Source organism: Saimiri boliviensis, chromosome 11 (genome assembly GCF_048565385.1).
Source record: "Saimiri boliviensis isolate mSaiBol1 chromosome 11, mSaiBol1.pri, whole genome shotgun sequence".
In the NCBI taxonomy this organism is placed as follows: domain Eukaryota; kingdom Metazoa; phylum Chordata; class Mammalia; order Primates; family Cebidae; genus Saimiri; species Saimiri boliviensis.
The window spans coordinates 105,747,833-105,764,211 of NC_133459.1; the positions used below are offsets into that span (position 1 = coordinate 105,747,833).

Here is a 16,379-nt window from a genome sequence, read left to right on the forward strand (position 1 = left end):
TAGAGGATGCAGAATATTCAAGCTCACCCACAGTGTTATAATGCTATTTTCTAACGTGGTGCAATTTTAGAGAGCTAGTGCTGCTCAAAATGATACAGCATGGATCCAACACTCACTTTATAATCGTTAAATAGTTTTTTTCTACTGGCACTCCAAATGTTTTGATGTTACTGAAAAGAAGGGTGATTACATAGGGCAGTAACATGCCTTTCCTGCTCAGTTGTTATTTGGCAAACTAACTTTGATATTTGCAGCAGGCTTTGAAAGGCCGGGAAAATTTTCATTGTGCCAGAATTGTAAAGCACGGAAAAAATCAAGACATGAAACTATTTATTTCCCAGCTATAAAATATATTATCAATTATGGATTGTTTATATATATATATATATATATATCAGCCCCAGACGACTTAAATTCCAGTTAAAAACTGATATTGTGAAAGAGAATGAAGATACTATTATTTTCACTAGTTCCTTTGAAAGTGAGGTCAAAATTTCTGAGCTTGGGATTATGATACCACTCTGGGCTTTTAAAAAAACTCTACTTTTATCGCTTCTCAGCCTTTTGGCTAAGATCAAGTGTAGTACCTGTTTTTATCAGTTTAAAAAACTCTACTTTTAGTACTGCTTATAATTACAGAGACAATTACAACCTGCTAATAAGAACTCATTTTAGCTGTCATTTATTAAATATCTACTACAAGATAAAAAGTTTTGCTAAGCATATTTTTTAGAATAAAAAGCTTTATTGAGGTACAATTTTCATATAATAAAATTAATTCACTACAGTTTGTACTTTGTTGGGTTTTGACAAATAGGTGCCGTTGTGTTACACTATCACAGTCAAGCTACCAAACAAATATTCACCCATAGAATCTGTTTTAGAAGTTTAGTCTGTCTTAGAATTTTATATAAATGGGACTCTACAGTACATTATCATTCCTGCCTGGCTTTATTTACATAGCATAATGCTTTTGTGATTAATCTATGTTATGGTTTATATCAGCAGTTCACTCATTTTTTTTTAAATCTCTGAATACGATTTCATTGCAATAATATAACAGAATGTGCTTACCAATTCACCATTTGATAGACACTTGGGTTGTTTCCAGCTTTGAAATATTATTAAATAGCTGACATGAACATGGAATGCAAATTTTTGCATGAACCTATGGTTTCATATCTCTTGAGTAAATATTTTGGAATGAATTTTTGAGTGATATAGAAAATGTGTGCTTAATTATATAGGAAACTCATACACTACTTTCCAAAGTGGCTATGGTATTTTGCATTTCTATGTTCAACGTGTTAAAGTCTCAGTCTCTTGGCATTTTGTTAATGTTAGATTTCTAGGTCTTTTTTATTTTATTTTATTTTAAATAATTTATTTATTTTACTTTAGGTGCATACTCTATCTGGCATTTCTCCCCATGTTATCCCTCCTCACCCCCCATTGTCTATCCCCTAACCCTACCAACTGTCTCCTGTGTGTGATGGTCCTCTCCCTGAGTTCACATGCTCTAGGTCTTTTTAATTTTAGCTATTCTAATGGTGGCCTGTGTCTCGTTGGTTTTAGTCTAAATTTTTCTAACAAATAACAATAGTGAATTACGTTTCATAAGCCTTTTGGCCACTGAATTTCACTATTACCTTAAACTGTTTCTTTGACTCTTTTAAACATCTTCTTAATCTATTTGTTGTTATCATTTTGCCAGAGTGTGAGTTTTTAAATATCATCTGGATATAAATCTTTTATCAGGTACTTATTTGTTACCAATTATTCTTCTAGGCTGTGTCTTGATTTTCATTCTTTTAATGATTATGAGCTAATTCTAAATTTTTTATGGTCAATATATATATTTTTCTATACATAGTTCATATTCTTTGCATCCTAGGAAATGTTTATTTAACCAAAGTTACAAACATATTTTTACAGAATTCTTCATTCTTTTTTTATAGGCTTAGCTCTCATATTTAGTTTATAATCAATTTCAAGTTAATTTTTTTTTATTTTGCAAGATAAGTGTTTTATCAGCTTGGGCGGCTTTAAATACGAGCCTCTCTCCCCCTCCTGCCCCTGGTCCCAACCCAGACTGCCACGCTGGGAATCATATTTCCAAGACATGAATTATGAGACACACTGTCAAACTGTAGTATTCTGCCCCAACCCCCATAATTCATGTCGTTTTGTCAATGAAACTACAATTTAATTTTAATTATTCTCAGTCTTAACTTGTTTCAGTACCACCTGAAAGTCTGAAGTCTCATCTGTGAGTCTGTGAAATTAACACAAGTTATATACTTCCAATACACAGTGGTGAGACAGGCAGAGGGTACACAGTCTTACTCAAAAAGGGAGAAATAAGCCAGAAGAAAAGAGTAACAGGTCCAAAGCAAATTTGAAATCTTGCAGGAAAGATATTAAATCTTAAAGCTAGAGAATAATCCCTTTTGATTCCTTGTCTGGCCTTCTTTGAACGCTGGTATCAGGGATGGTACTTCAAGGTTTCAGGAAATCCTGCTCCTGTGGCTTCACTGGGCTCAGCAGTTTAGCTCTTTCAGATTGAAGTTGCACACTGGTACCTGTAGCTTTCCCAAAAGGGCACTGCGTGCTGCTAGTGGCTCTACTCTTCTAGGGTCACAGTAACGGCCCTCATCACACATTTTCCCAAGACATTGTTCTGATGGAATCTCTCTATAGCTTCACTCCTGCAGCAGATTTCTATTTGGGCAATCCAACTTTGCTGACACATCCTTTGAAATCTAAGTGCGGGAAACAATGCCTCCACAGCTCGTAAATTATGCGTGCCTGCAGATTTGGCACAAAGTGAATTACCTAAGACTTATCACTGCATTCTACAGGGCAGCTCATTGAGCTACACATGGGCCACTTGACACACAGCTGGGGCAGTGTGAAGTGCTGCTCTGGGATACAGAGAGCAGAGTACTGAGATAGCCCTGGGCAGCGGGTGTATGGAGAGTGCCGGGAACCAGTTTCCAGAGGCTGTTCTTCCCTCCTGGTCTTCTGGCCTCTAATGGTAGGGGTGGCCTTGAAGATCTCTGAAATGCCTTTAGTGTCTTTTATTCATTGTCTTGAGAAATAGCATCCTGCCTCCCATCTATCCATCTAATCTCTTAAAAAAGATTGTTTGGCCGTACCCATGCGCACTTTTTTTTTTTTCACTTTACATTGCCAGGCTGCATTTTTCCAAATATTTCTGCTCTGCTTTCCTTTCAAGTATAAATTCTGTCTTTAAGCAATTTCTTTGTTCTTGATTTTTACTGTATGCAGCCAAAGTAACCACAAAATATCTTAAAAGCTTTGTTGTTTACACATTCCTTTTACCAGACATTCTAGTTCATCATTCTTAAGTTCAGCTTTTCACAAATTGTAAGGCATAGACACAGTTCCACCAGGCTGTTTGCTACTTTATAAAAAGGTTGGTATTTATCCCAGTTGCCAATACATTTTTTTCTCAGTTTCATCTGAAATATCAGCATGACCTTAACCATCCACATTTCTATTAACATACTGATCATGATCGTTTCACTAATCTCTGACAAGTCTCAGAATTTTCCTAGTCTTCTTCTTTACTTCTATTGTTTTCGTTTCTATTTATTTAGAAAGTGTTTTACTCTGTCACCCACACTGGAGTGCAGTGTTGTAATCATGGCTCACCATAGCCTCAAACACCTGGGCTAAGGCAAATCTCTCAACACAACCTCCCTAGTTTAGTCTTCGTGACTTTTGAGGCCTAAGTAGAATTGTTCTTAACACTTTGTTCATGACATTCTAGGCTTTTTCTAGTCTGCTGCTTAAAACTCTTACAGCCTCTGTCCATTTTAGAAGCAAGTCCAAAGCTCCCACATTTTCAGGCATTTGTTCTTAGCAATAACTTAACGTCTTGGTAAGACTGTTTTTTTTTTCTTTAGTCAATTTTCTGCTACTCTAACTAAATAACTTAGACTTGGTAATTTATAAAGGAAAGAGGTCTATTTAGCTCACCATTCTGGAGGCTGGGAAGTCAAAGAACCAGAGGACTGCAACTGATAAGGTTCTCACACTGCTTCATACATAGCACAAAAGCAGTAAAGCAAGCCAGCATGTGTGAAAAGAAACAAGATACAATGGATGGTCTTGTTTTATAAGGACCTTCTCTTTTGATAACTAAGCCGGTACTGCAAGACTGAGAACTCTCTCAGTCCTTCAAGAATTCACCTATTCCCATGAGAGGCTGAGTCAATCCCTCGGGTTAAGAGGCATAAATCCCTGATAACTAACTAATTTTGTCTTATATGCCTCACTTCTTCATATTACTATGGTAGAAAAAAACTTCCAAACACATACATTCTGGGGGACATAGTTACACTACAGTACAGATCTTTGGTAAAGTCACTTATTTACTATAGTAGTTTTTTCATAGATTCCTAGCCATTTTCTATATATACACACAATCAGGTCCAACAAAGTATATCTTACATTATGATTTCGTATTTTTTCTTATTTTTCAACTATTTTCCATTTTGTATGTAGAAACTAAGTTTAATCATAAATAAAACTAAAAATAGTAGACAATATGGCCTTGTTCTTATTCTTAAAAGAAAAGCTTTCAGTCTTTCATTATTCACTATGATATTAACTGTAGTTTTTTTTTTTTTTTTTTGGTTTCTCTATATCAGGTTTAGAAAATACTTTCATTTCTAATTTTATGAGATTATGTCATCAATGGATGTCAAAAATTTTTAAGTGCTTTTTGGCATGCATTGAGATAATTTTTAGTTGTTTTCTTTTTTCTTTTTATTTATTTAATCAAGTTAATTATAAAATGGTTTGTTGACTTTCTAAATATCTGGGAATTTTTTAATAAATTTTTTTCTCATTGATTTATACCTTGATTTTATTATGATCAAAACATATACTACTTAATTTAAATGATGAAATTCATTGAAACTTATGACCTGAAATATGGCCTGAAATATTATTTCCATTACATAATATTTCACACAGCTGAAAATAAAGTGCATTCTACTGTTCGAGAGCTGAATTATCTGAAAAATCAATTAGGTCAATATTTTTGATTTTCTTTTCAGGCACCGTTCAGTCTTCTTAACTTTTATTCTTCTTGTTTGTCATCTACTAAGGGATAAAAGTGTCTAAAACTATGACTTTAAATTTTGTTGTTTCTCTTTGTACTTGTATAAATTTCTGTTTTATGTATTGTAAAACTGTGTTAGGTTACTACATATGTAAAATGTTTATAGTTTGATAAATTTTTAAATCATTTTGAAATGTTTCTTTTTATATCTGATAATATTTCCTCTTCTGAAGTGCTTAGTATCTGGTATTAATTTAACCACTCTAGCTTACTTGGGTTTCTTTTAGTGTTTGCATATGTGTATTCATTTTCTTTTAATATTTTCAGACATTTTTATTTTAAAATGGTTTCAGATTCACAGAAAACTTGTGAGGATAATACAGAGTTGTCATATAACCAACAACCAGTTTGTCCTATTATTAATATCTTACCTATCGTGGCAAATTTGTTAAAATTAATGAACAACTATTAATACATTAATATTAAATAGACTCCATAGTTTACTCAGTTATTTATAGGTTTTACCTTTTAGTGTTCTTTTCCTGTCCCAGGATATTATCAAAGTTAGCACATTTTATTTACTTACGATGTCTTCTGGCACTTTTGAGATTTTATTCTAATCTCTGAGTAGCAATTGCTGTGAAAATATCTTTATTTTGCCTTCATTTTTAAAGATTGGTTGACTGGTTATGAAAAACTAAATTGTTTTATTTCTTAGCACCTTGAAAAACTAACTCCATTATTATCTAATTTGCTCAGGTTTTGACAATAAATTTTCTACCACTTTTACCTGTGTTTTTGTATATAATTTACATATGAAAGTAATGGCTTTTGAAAAGATTTTATTATTATCATGACTAATTAGAGATTTTATTTTGACGTGTTTGGTTGTAGCTTTCTTTATGTTTGTTCTGTGTGGAGTTCACTTAATAACCTGGGCATGTGAATTTACACTTTTCATCAAATTTGGAAAAAACAGCAGAAGATTGTTGTTAAAATAACTTTTGTGTTTCCCCTTTATTTCTGAAACTCCAATTGCACATTTGTTATATTGCAAGGTTTGTCTGATAGGTCCAGACGTCTCTATGTATTAGTCTGTTTACTTATTGCTATAAAGAAATACTGAGACTGGGTAATTTAAAAAGGAAAGAGGTTTCATTGACTCAGAGTTCTATATGGCTGGGAAGGCCTCAGGAAGCTTACAATCATGGTGGAAGGTCAACAGGAAGCAAGGCCCCTTCTTTACAAGGCGGCAGGAAGGAGAATGAATGTGGGAGGAACTACCACATACTTATAAAACCATCAGATCTAATGAAAACTCACTATTAAAGCAAACAAACAAACAAAAACAACAACAACAACAACAACAAAATAAAATAAAATAAAAAACAGGGAGAGACCAAGTGTAGATAATTAAATCAGGGGCGGCATCCTCTTGTTTTTTTTTTTTTTTTCAAAAGGTCTCTGGGAAGCGCTGAACTTTTCCACGTCTTCCTATCTTCTGAGCCCTCCAAACTCTTCCAACCTCTGACTGTTACCCAGTTCCAAAGCTGATTTCACATTTTCCAGTATCTTGATAGCATCGCCCCACTATCAGCAATACAAGTTTACTGTATTAGTCCATTCTCTCACTGCTGCTATAAAGAGATACTTAAGACTGGGTAATTTATAAAGGAAAGAGGTTTAATTGACTCACAGTTTTGTATGGCTAAGGAGGCCTCAGGAAACTTATAACATAATCATGTCGTCTGGAAATAGAGACAATTTGACTTCCTCTTTTCATAATTGAATATCCTTTATTTCTTTTTGTTGCCTGATTGCTCTGGATAGAACTTCTAATACTTTGTTAAATAGGAATTATCAGAGACGGCATCCTTGTCTAGTAGCAGTTTTCAAAGGGAATGCTTCCAATTTTTGCCCATTCAGTATGATATTGCTGTGTGTTTGTTGTAAATAGCTTTTATTATTTTGAGATACATTCCATCAATACCTAGTTTATTGAGAGATTTTAGCATAAAGAGCTGTTGAATTTTGTTAAAGGCCTTCTCTGCATCTATGGATATAATCATGTCATTTTTGTCTTTGGTTCTATTTATATGATGGATTACGTTTACAAATTTGTGTATGTTGAACCTGTCTTGCATCCCCAGGATGAAGCCTACTTGATCATGATAGATAAGCTTTTTGATGTGCTGTTGCATTCGGTTTGCCAGTACTTTATTGAAGATTTTTGCATCAATGTTCATCATGGATATTGTCCTGAAATTTTCATTTTCAGTTGTGTCTCTGCCAGGTTTTGGTATCAGGATGATGCTGATCTCAAAAAATGAGTTAGGAAGGAGTCCCTCTTTTTAAGTTGTTTGGAATAGTTTCAGAAGGAATGGTACCAGCTTCTCTTTGTATATCTGGTAGAATTCGGCTGTGAACTCATCTGGACATGGATTTTTTTTGTTGTTGTTGTTGGCAGGCTGTTAATTGCTGCCTCAGTTTCAGATCTTGTTATTGGTCTATTCAGGGATTCATCTTCTTCCTGGTTTAGTCTTGGGAAGGTGTAAGTATCCAGGAATTTATCTATTCATCTGGGAATGTTCTCCTTAATGAATTACACAATTTTGTTTAATTTTATTATTATAAAGAAATAATAGGAGAATTTCTAGGCATTTTACACATCTTTAATTACTACTGATTTTGTACCTAGAACATTCTTGGCTCTTGGAGTATATATTTATGCTCTACCAAAACATTCCAATCCAATTTATTTTTTCTTTTAGACAGGGACTTGCACTGTTGCCGAGACTGGAATGCAGTTGTGTGACCTCAGCTCACTACAACCTCCACCTCCTGTGTTCCAGCAATTCTCCTGCCTCAGCCTCTCGAGTAGCTGGGATTACAGGCACGCAACCACACCAAGCTAATGTTTGTACTTTCAGTAGAGACGGGGTTTCTTCCTTTTAGCCAGGCTGGAACTCCTGACCTCAAGTGATCTACATTCTTTGGACTCCCAAAGTGCTTGGATTACAGGCATGAGTCACCACACCTGGCTCCAACCCAGATTTTTAACACTCTCCCAAGGATAATTTCCTTAAAGCACAAACTATTTTATGTCTGTTGGTTAAAATTCTTTTATGAATTTCTCCAGTTTTCAGAATAAAATATTTTATTTTAGTTTTATTTTTAGAAGAAGCAAGATTCTTACTGTAAGTGTGCCTGTTTAAGCTTTAGTCGCTTCTTGTTAGTCACCTAAATATGCCGTATGCTTTGGTCAATCTGGAAATTCCCTTACACCTCTTCATACTGTATTACCTTCTACTTGTAATGCACTCCTGTGGAAATAAATTCTCCTCTCCTGCTACATATCAAGACTTTATAACTCTCCTACTTTATGTAACAGAATATTTTGCTTTCCTAGCCTTCCTTTGTGACATAATCTTCTGGTTAGTGTAGAATTTATTAAATTGAATTCAATTTGTCTTCTTTTTATGAGTCCACTATAATATGGTGAATGGAGGAAATTGAATGCATATTTCTAGTTTTACTTTTGTTCATTTCTGTGTTTCTGCTCCTAGGACATGTGAATTAGATTAAATTTACCATTTATCTACTAAAATACTTAAGTATTAAGAGAAAATTTGACTTTGCCTTACAATTCACATTTTTGAAATTATTCCACATTCAAATGAATTTCATAATTCTCTCAACAATTCTTACATCTAAGGGCTACTCATTCTAGGCCTCAATAGATCCACATGGATTTCAGATAAAATACACATAATATTATTCTTTTTCCTATGCAGAAGATTGAATCTTGCAATCACTTTTGAAAAAGGAAAAAAAAGAAGTTGGGTGAATAAAAGTATGTTATTTAAATATCAATAAGCAGAAATAACTTTCTCTTTTAGTCTTTTCTTTACAAGATTTTATTGCATTAAATATCAAGAATCACTAGTTGCAGTCAAAATTTAAATATGAATCAATTGTGTCTTAAGAAAAATGTTCATAACACACATATTCAACAGATATTTTTATATAAAACTCTTCCTATAAAGTATTTATTAATTGCAAATATGCTTTTGGATTTTTTTACAATATTCTACACTATAAATTCAAGCACTCCTAACTGGTTTTAAGGTACAAAATGGTCATTCAATTTTAAATGCCATATCTAAAGTTTTCATTATCATTGTAGTGGCAGAAGTTTTGTTTCTGCTCCATGCCAATTTTTTTAGAATTTGTCAATTGAATTTATCACAGTAGATCACAAAGCATAATCTTCTCAATTATTGTCTTTATCTCTGAGGCTAAGGACAGGATGTTTCATGTCCCATTTATCCTCTTGTTGAACATTTGTTTTAGGTGGTTTATATTCCTGCTTCATGTGTTGTTAATTTATTCTATTTTTTTTTTTGACACTGAAGCTATGGACATTAGTCCTGTAATAGCAGTGCTTTGTTTCCATTTTTTTTAAACACATTGAAAACGACATACAAAATTTATTTTAATGTGCACAGCATGGGGAAATCACAGGAGAATGATTACCCAATAACCCAATGGGAAACAAAAGCTGATATATCCCCTTTCATAGGGAAGAAGGAGATGGGAATGGAGGCAGTTCTTTTGAGGGCCAGCAAATGATTATTAAGATAAGTGAAGGACAGGAATTAACTTGTAAATGGTTCTTATTGGAATTTGAATGAGAGATGGACATAGTTTTGTTTAAAGGTCCTTCCAGGTGTGGTTGCATTCCTCAGTATGCTTTTCTCTTCTTTGAGACAGGGTCACCCACTGTCACCAAGGCTGGAGTGCCGTGGCACAATCATGTCTCACCCTAGCCTCTACCTCCAGGCTCAAGCAATCCTCCTGGCTCAGCTTCCTCAGTAGCTGGAACTGCAGGTGCACATCATCATTCTCAGCTAATTTCATTTTTGTTCATTTTGTTTTGTTTTGTAGAAACAGAGTTTCACCATGTTGCCCAGGATAGTCTCAAACTTCTGGGCTCATCTGCTCACCTCAAGTCTCCCAAAGTGCTGGGACTGTCAGAGGTGTTTGAACCAGAGCAACTTTTCTTGAACAGGGGATGGGTAAAATAAGGCTGAGACCTGCTGTGCTGCATTTTTAGGAGGTTAGGCATTGCTAGTCACATTATAATATAGAAGGTCAGCACAAGATACAGTCATAAAGACCCTGCTAATAAAACAGAATGCACTAAAGAAGCCAATCAAACCCCACCAAAACCAAGATGATGATGAAAGTGACCTCTGCTCATCCTCGCTGCTTATCATTTGCTAGTTATAATATGTTAGTATGCTAAAAGACACTGCCACCAGTGGCATGACAGTTTACAAATGCCCTGGGAATATCCAAAAGTTCTGCAACATTTTCCTTTCAAAAACTTGACTAGAAATTTCATTTGTGAAAATATACCCTCAGCTGACAGTGTGCTATGTAGTCTAAAATGGGGATGAGGAAGAATCCTCAGTTCTGGGAATTGCCCACATCTTTTCCAGAAAACTCATGAATAATGTCCCACTTGTTTAGCACATAATTCGGAAATAACCATTAAAAATAGCCAACCAGCAGCCCTCAGTGTCGCTCTATGTAGTAGCCATTCTTTTGGATTTTTACTTTACAAACTTGACTTCACTTTATTCTGTGGACTGGACCCAATTTCTTTTTTATGCCATATCCAAGAACCCTCTCTTGCAATCTGGATCTGGATTCCTTTGGGGGTAATAGGATTACAGACATGAGCGACCAAGCTGGCCTCGTCAGTTTTTTTTTGTTTGTTTGTTTGTTTTTTTTGTTGTTGTTGTTGTTGTTTTTTTTTTTGGTCATAGAGTTGAGGGAGGTGATTGGTGATTAAACGTAATTTTGCTGTTTTTAAAAAGAAGCTTCCTTGGTCAAATAAGCAAATTCCAGAGTGATTCTCCCTCTGTGTGATTGCCCCTCTGGTCACAAGAGAATGTTAGAGGGACCTTGAGGGTTAGGCAGCCTCTAAAGCCTCTCTAGCATATCAAAGAGCTAGTCTTTGTGGTGTTACTTTCTGAGCCCCAATATTTTTCTTTTCTAAAACTTGACTAGAAATTTCATTTGTGAATGCATGCCCTCAGCTGACAGACAAAACGGCTAATGTGGTGCTCAAACTTGGAACCACTTCATAACTGGGCAACAGAGGGGTCATGTACTCTATGTTCTCAGAAGAATGCTGTGAAAGTGTCACAAACCTTCTTTTCTACAATCAAACCGAACAAGTTCCTGTTGTTGGTGTCAAGACCAATTGTGGCCCGATGTGATTAAATGAGTCTTCCATTTCTGGGAATAAGCCAGTTCAATGAAACAATTGTATCTAATCAGGAAATAAAATTGCAGATAAAATCTCAAAAGTAGGACTCTATAGATAACACAGAAACACAGATTTTTAATAAAAAGAATTTATATAGAAATAGAAGAAAAACAAAGGCTGATGTTTGGAGTAGTCTATAAATTGATTTTTTGGAGGAGCCTTTGAGGCATCTTATAGTGAGTAGGAAGTGGCAATCTGACAAATGTTTCTGGATTCTAGTTCAAATCAGGTATTTTAGTGAACTTCTAAGTAGTTCATACACCAACAGGCTCTTTATATATAAGTTGCTATAGTGATTTCTTTCAAGGTTTATATCAAGTTTTCTAGCTTCAGTTTGTAGAATTTGAAGAAAAACACATTTTTAGTTTCTAGTAATTTTAAATCAAAAGAGTGGGAAAAAATTTGGAGATGTGAGTCTAGAGAGTCATAATCTTATATTTTAGGGAATTAAATTTTAGGATTCAGTCCAGATAATAAAAAATCTCAAAGGCAAATGGACAGGACTTGAATTTAATAATGGTCATACTATATGTTTTCGTCTGAAATATTTTTTTCTCTTCATTTCCTTATCTCTATTAAAGATAAATCATGATAAGAGTAATTTATTTGCAAAATATGTTTTAAAAATCTATATTCCCTTTTCTCCTTTTTCTTTCTCTCAATTTTTATTTGCAGTTTACTCAAAAGGTAAGCAAAAAAATCTTTACTATTATGTTAATATTACACAAAAATCTTGTTCAAAGGAGAAAATCAAATTTTAACTCTGCATTAGTGTATGTTAAGGTTTAATTTTAAAATCTGTATGATAAACTTATTAAGTTTTAGTTAGGTTAACCATACAAAATTTTGAAGTATTCTTTGTCCTTTAACTTTCTATACCTATTCAGTTCTATCTACATTATTTTTTCTTTCTTTGAAACAGTTTTAAATAACCTCTAATCTAGACAAAATTAATTTTCCTTTCATCAAAGCCAAAACTTTATATCTTTTTTATAACTTGTCTTATAAAAAATCCTAACATTTTAATAAACTCTGTATTCAAAATTATTTGTTTAGATCTGCTGGTTTGAATTATATATATTGATTATAATTTTAACCCTATTTTAATCATAATTTTCAGTGAAAACCTAGGAAGTAATCAGTTTTAATTGTTATATACTAGATGCAGAGCCAAAGGTAGAGGAAAGAGCCTGAAGGCAATGCCTGAAAAATGAACCTCACAGCATGGACTGGAGGTAGAGCTGGGCCAGGGAGGCTTGGCAAATGCTGAGCTTGGGTCTGCCCTGTAACTCTTGGCCAAGGTACTGTAAACATAGTATGTCTGGAGGCCTTGTCATGGCCACATGTCTAGAAACCAGAATCTACAGGCTCAATCAGACATACTCTCACAGATAAATAAAGGAAGTCTTAAAAATATCGGAAGGAACAGTTTGATGACAGAAAAAACATAGAGTAGAGATAGCATAAATTTGTCTGACCAGTATACCTAAGCAAAAATATCTAAAATTCTGAAGACATTTTTAATTTATTTTACCAACAATTTTAAAACTAGCTTTACTTATCAAATATTGCTAAAGTCATGTGAACTTGAAAAGCATTTGGGTTATTCAATTTATTAGTACTCATTTATTTATAAGTTAATTTGGTACGACAAACACAAAATACAAAGATGTACACATATACACATAGAAATAAATGCAAACATAAATAGTATATAACTTTGATTTTTAAAAATTTTTCCATGAGACAGGTAAAATTCACAAGTTTGAAAGGGTAGTTGGATTAAACTGTGTCTCTGTAAATGAAAAAAAGTAAAGTCTATCTGTCCCCCATGGCCAAAACTTTACTAAGCTTCAGATAATAGAAGGAAACAAATTCACATCTCAAAGCACAGAGATAATAATTAAGCTATTTCAGTAATAAATTTGAGTGTGTTAGACAAAGATTAAAAATTGATGTCAAGGTAATCCAGAAACAATAGAGATTAAACAAAGGATTTTATAAAGAGACCAATTTTTAGTTACATAAGTAGTTTTCGATTTAGTCTCCATTTTCAACTTGACCATTGAGTTCAGAGCAAAGCCCACCAATAAACAATGCCAACAAAACACTTGTAGTTTCCAGGTCCTACCATTTATATATGTGAAAAGCAGGTGCAGCTGGAAAGCAGAGCACCTAGAATCACACAAATAAAGGATCAAATTTTTATACTAACTCCAGGATCCCCCAGAGCTGAGGCAAAACTTCAAGAGAAATGTCATGGGGCTGGGCTGTGCAATGCTTCCACAGTGCACCTCTCTGTATAGTGATTCTCCCAAGGCTAGGAAGCAATCCGATTTCAATCAGCCTACTTTGTTATTAGCCCATCAACCATGGAGTTGTGAGTTTTCTCATAGCCCCCAAGTATCCAAACTGTGCTTTTTTACCTAAATGCACAAAAAATAGAGTAGCATCAGGTGGTAATAATCATACACTTCAACTGCTGTCAGTCACCACAAAAACTGCAGTCCTCTCTCCAGTGACTCACCATCCATTACACACCAAAAGGTCCAGTGCTCGCTCACAGTATGAAGTAATCCCTGGTAACCCCCCAAAGTCAAGAAATCAGAGAACTAAACGCAAAAAAAGAGCAGAGCTTTAGGCTTTAGGAGAACCTGCCCCTGAATCTTGGGGCTTCATGAGGAAGACAGAAAAGTCCCAAAAAGGTGATGTGTGACACCTTTTTTGTATTCTTCAAGGGGTTTCAGGGCTTCTAGAAGCCCCTTTTAGATTTCTTCATGAGTTATCGAAGACAGCAGAAAAAAATAGTAGAAGTAAATTGGAGAATAAATATTAGAGAAGCCAATTTGAGGGAGTCAACAAGAACATAAAATGTGGCAAGTAGACATCCAAGGACTTCAAAATTAGAATTATCAGAAAGTTAAAATAATTTAAAAAATTGACTTGCAATTAAAAGACTTAGAAAATCTGTATAATAAACAAGATATCATAAAAGTAAGAAAATTTTAAAATTAAATAAAATGTTACTCCTATTACTTGAAAATAATTACATTTAAAACCTAATTTATGCATTTTAAACTATTATAAGAAACACTCCTCTAAATATTCTCATACATATATATGTGTATTTGCAAAATATAGTCTCAAATATATATATATATACATATATATATATAATATATATACACACATGAATGTTTTTATATTGTTTTGTTAAATACCTAAAAGTAGCATATTCTTGGTTCTGTGTTAGTTTTACACTTAATTTTATTAAAAATTGGCTAACTTTTCTTCAAAATGATTGTGCAATTTTGCATTCTCACTACTAATAGATGAGTTTCAGTACTACACAACTGCATCAGCATTTGGCAATATTGGTCATTCTCATGGGTATGTCTTGATATATTTTCATATGCTATAGTTTACTAACAGGTGACTAAATAAATTTTGGAATGTCAGCAATAGCAAGACAAAAACTATTCATACTTACTGTGGCACAGGTAAGTCTCAAAAACAACATATTAATGAAAGAAGACAAACACAGAGTGAATGTAGTTTGAGTCCATGTACATGAAATTCTAGAAAATGCAAAATGACAGATCAATGGTTTTCTGAATTGAAAGTTGACAGCAAATTGAATGGAAAAAACCCTGAAGACAATTTTTGATAATATAAATATTCTCTTTTTTTTTGAGATGAAGTTTTGTTCTTGTTGTCCAGGCTGCAGTGCCATGGCACAACCTTGGCTTGCTGCCACCTCCACCTCCCAGGTTCAGGCTATTTTCCTGCCTCAGCCTCCCAAGTAGCTGGGATTACAGGTGTGAGCTACCATGCCCAACTAATTTTGTATTTTTTTTTTTTTTAGTAGAAACGAGTTTTCACCATGTTGGCCAGGCTGGTCTCAAACTCCTGATCTCATATGATCCACCTGCTTTGGCCTCCTAAAGTACTGGGATTAAAAGCATAAGCCACCATTCCTGACCAATAATATAAATATTCTATGTTATGTTTGTTGTGGGCTGACTTAGGGGCAAGAGTCAACAACTTATATAATCTAAATAGCTAGCATATTTCATACATAAATAATGTTTCAATAAACATTATTTAATGTGTTCTAAAAATTAAATATGAAATGACAGATACAGATGATAGTTAAAATGAATAAAGTGGAAGGTAGATTTTTAGAAAATATTCAAACAAATGTACAGGATTAAAAGATGTTAAAGAGAAGTAATAAAGACATAAGGAAGCTAAATTGAGGTGAACTAATATATGTATATTTAGATTTTTAAAATAAAATGAAATAATAGAGAAGAAATACTATTTAAAGAGATAATTGATATTTTTAGAAAAACAAAATGAAAAATTCTTAGAAATAGATAACACAGGTAAAAGTAGGATAAACATAATTCAGTTTACACAAGATACTATTCAACACATAATTATTAATACAAATAATTCAAAATATAATAAAACTTTCTTAAATGAAAGTTTATCGTTTACCATACTTAAATGAGAGATAATCAAAGATAATACTATTGATAGCATTCTTTTCAAAGTTTTAAAAGAAATATGTAAACACATAGTTAAATCTGTGACTATATTGATTGGATAAATAAGAATGATATCTTATTTACTTTATCCAAAATATGTAATATTAAAATTTTAGGTAAAAATAACAGGCAAAGTCCTGATGCAGTGGCTCATGCCTGTAATCCCAGCACTTTAAGAGGCCGAGGCAGGCAGATCACCTAAGGAATTTGATACCAGCCTGGTCAACATGACAAAACCCCATCTCTATTAAAAATGGCAAAAATTAGCCAGGAACTGTGGCTATAATCCCAGCTACTCAGGAGGCTGATGCAGAAGAATTGCTTGAACCTGAAAGATGGAGATTGCAGTTAGTTAAAATCATGCCATTGCGCTCTACACTGGGCGACAGAG

General features: G+C 33.8%; 1 pseudogene; it reads left to right on the forward strand.

The window, feature by feature from the left end:
- Positions 1–548: 548 nt before the first annotated feature.
- Positions 549–671, forward strand: LOC120360545 (U2 spliceosomal RNA; annotated as a pseudogene).
- The last annotated feature ends 15,708 nt before the right edge of the window (positions 672–16,379 follow it).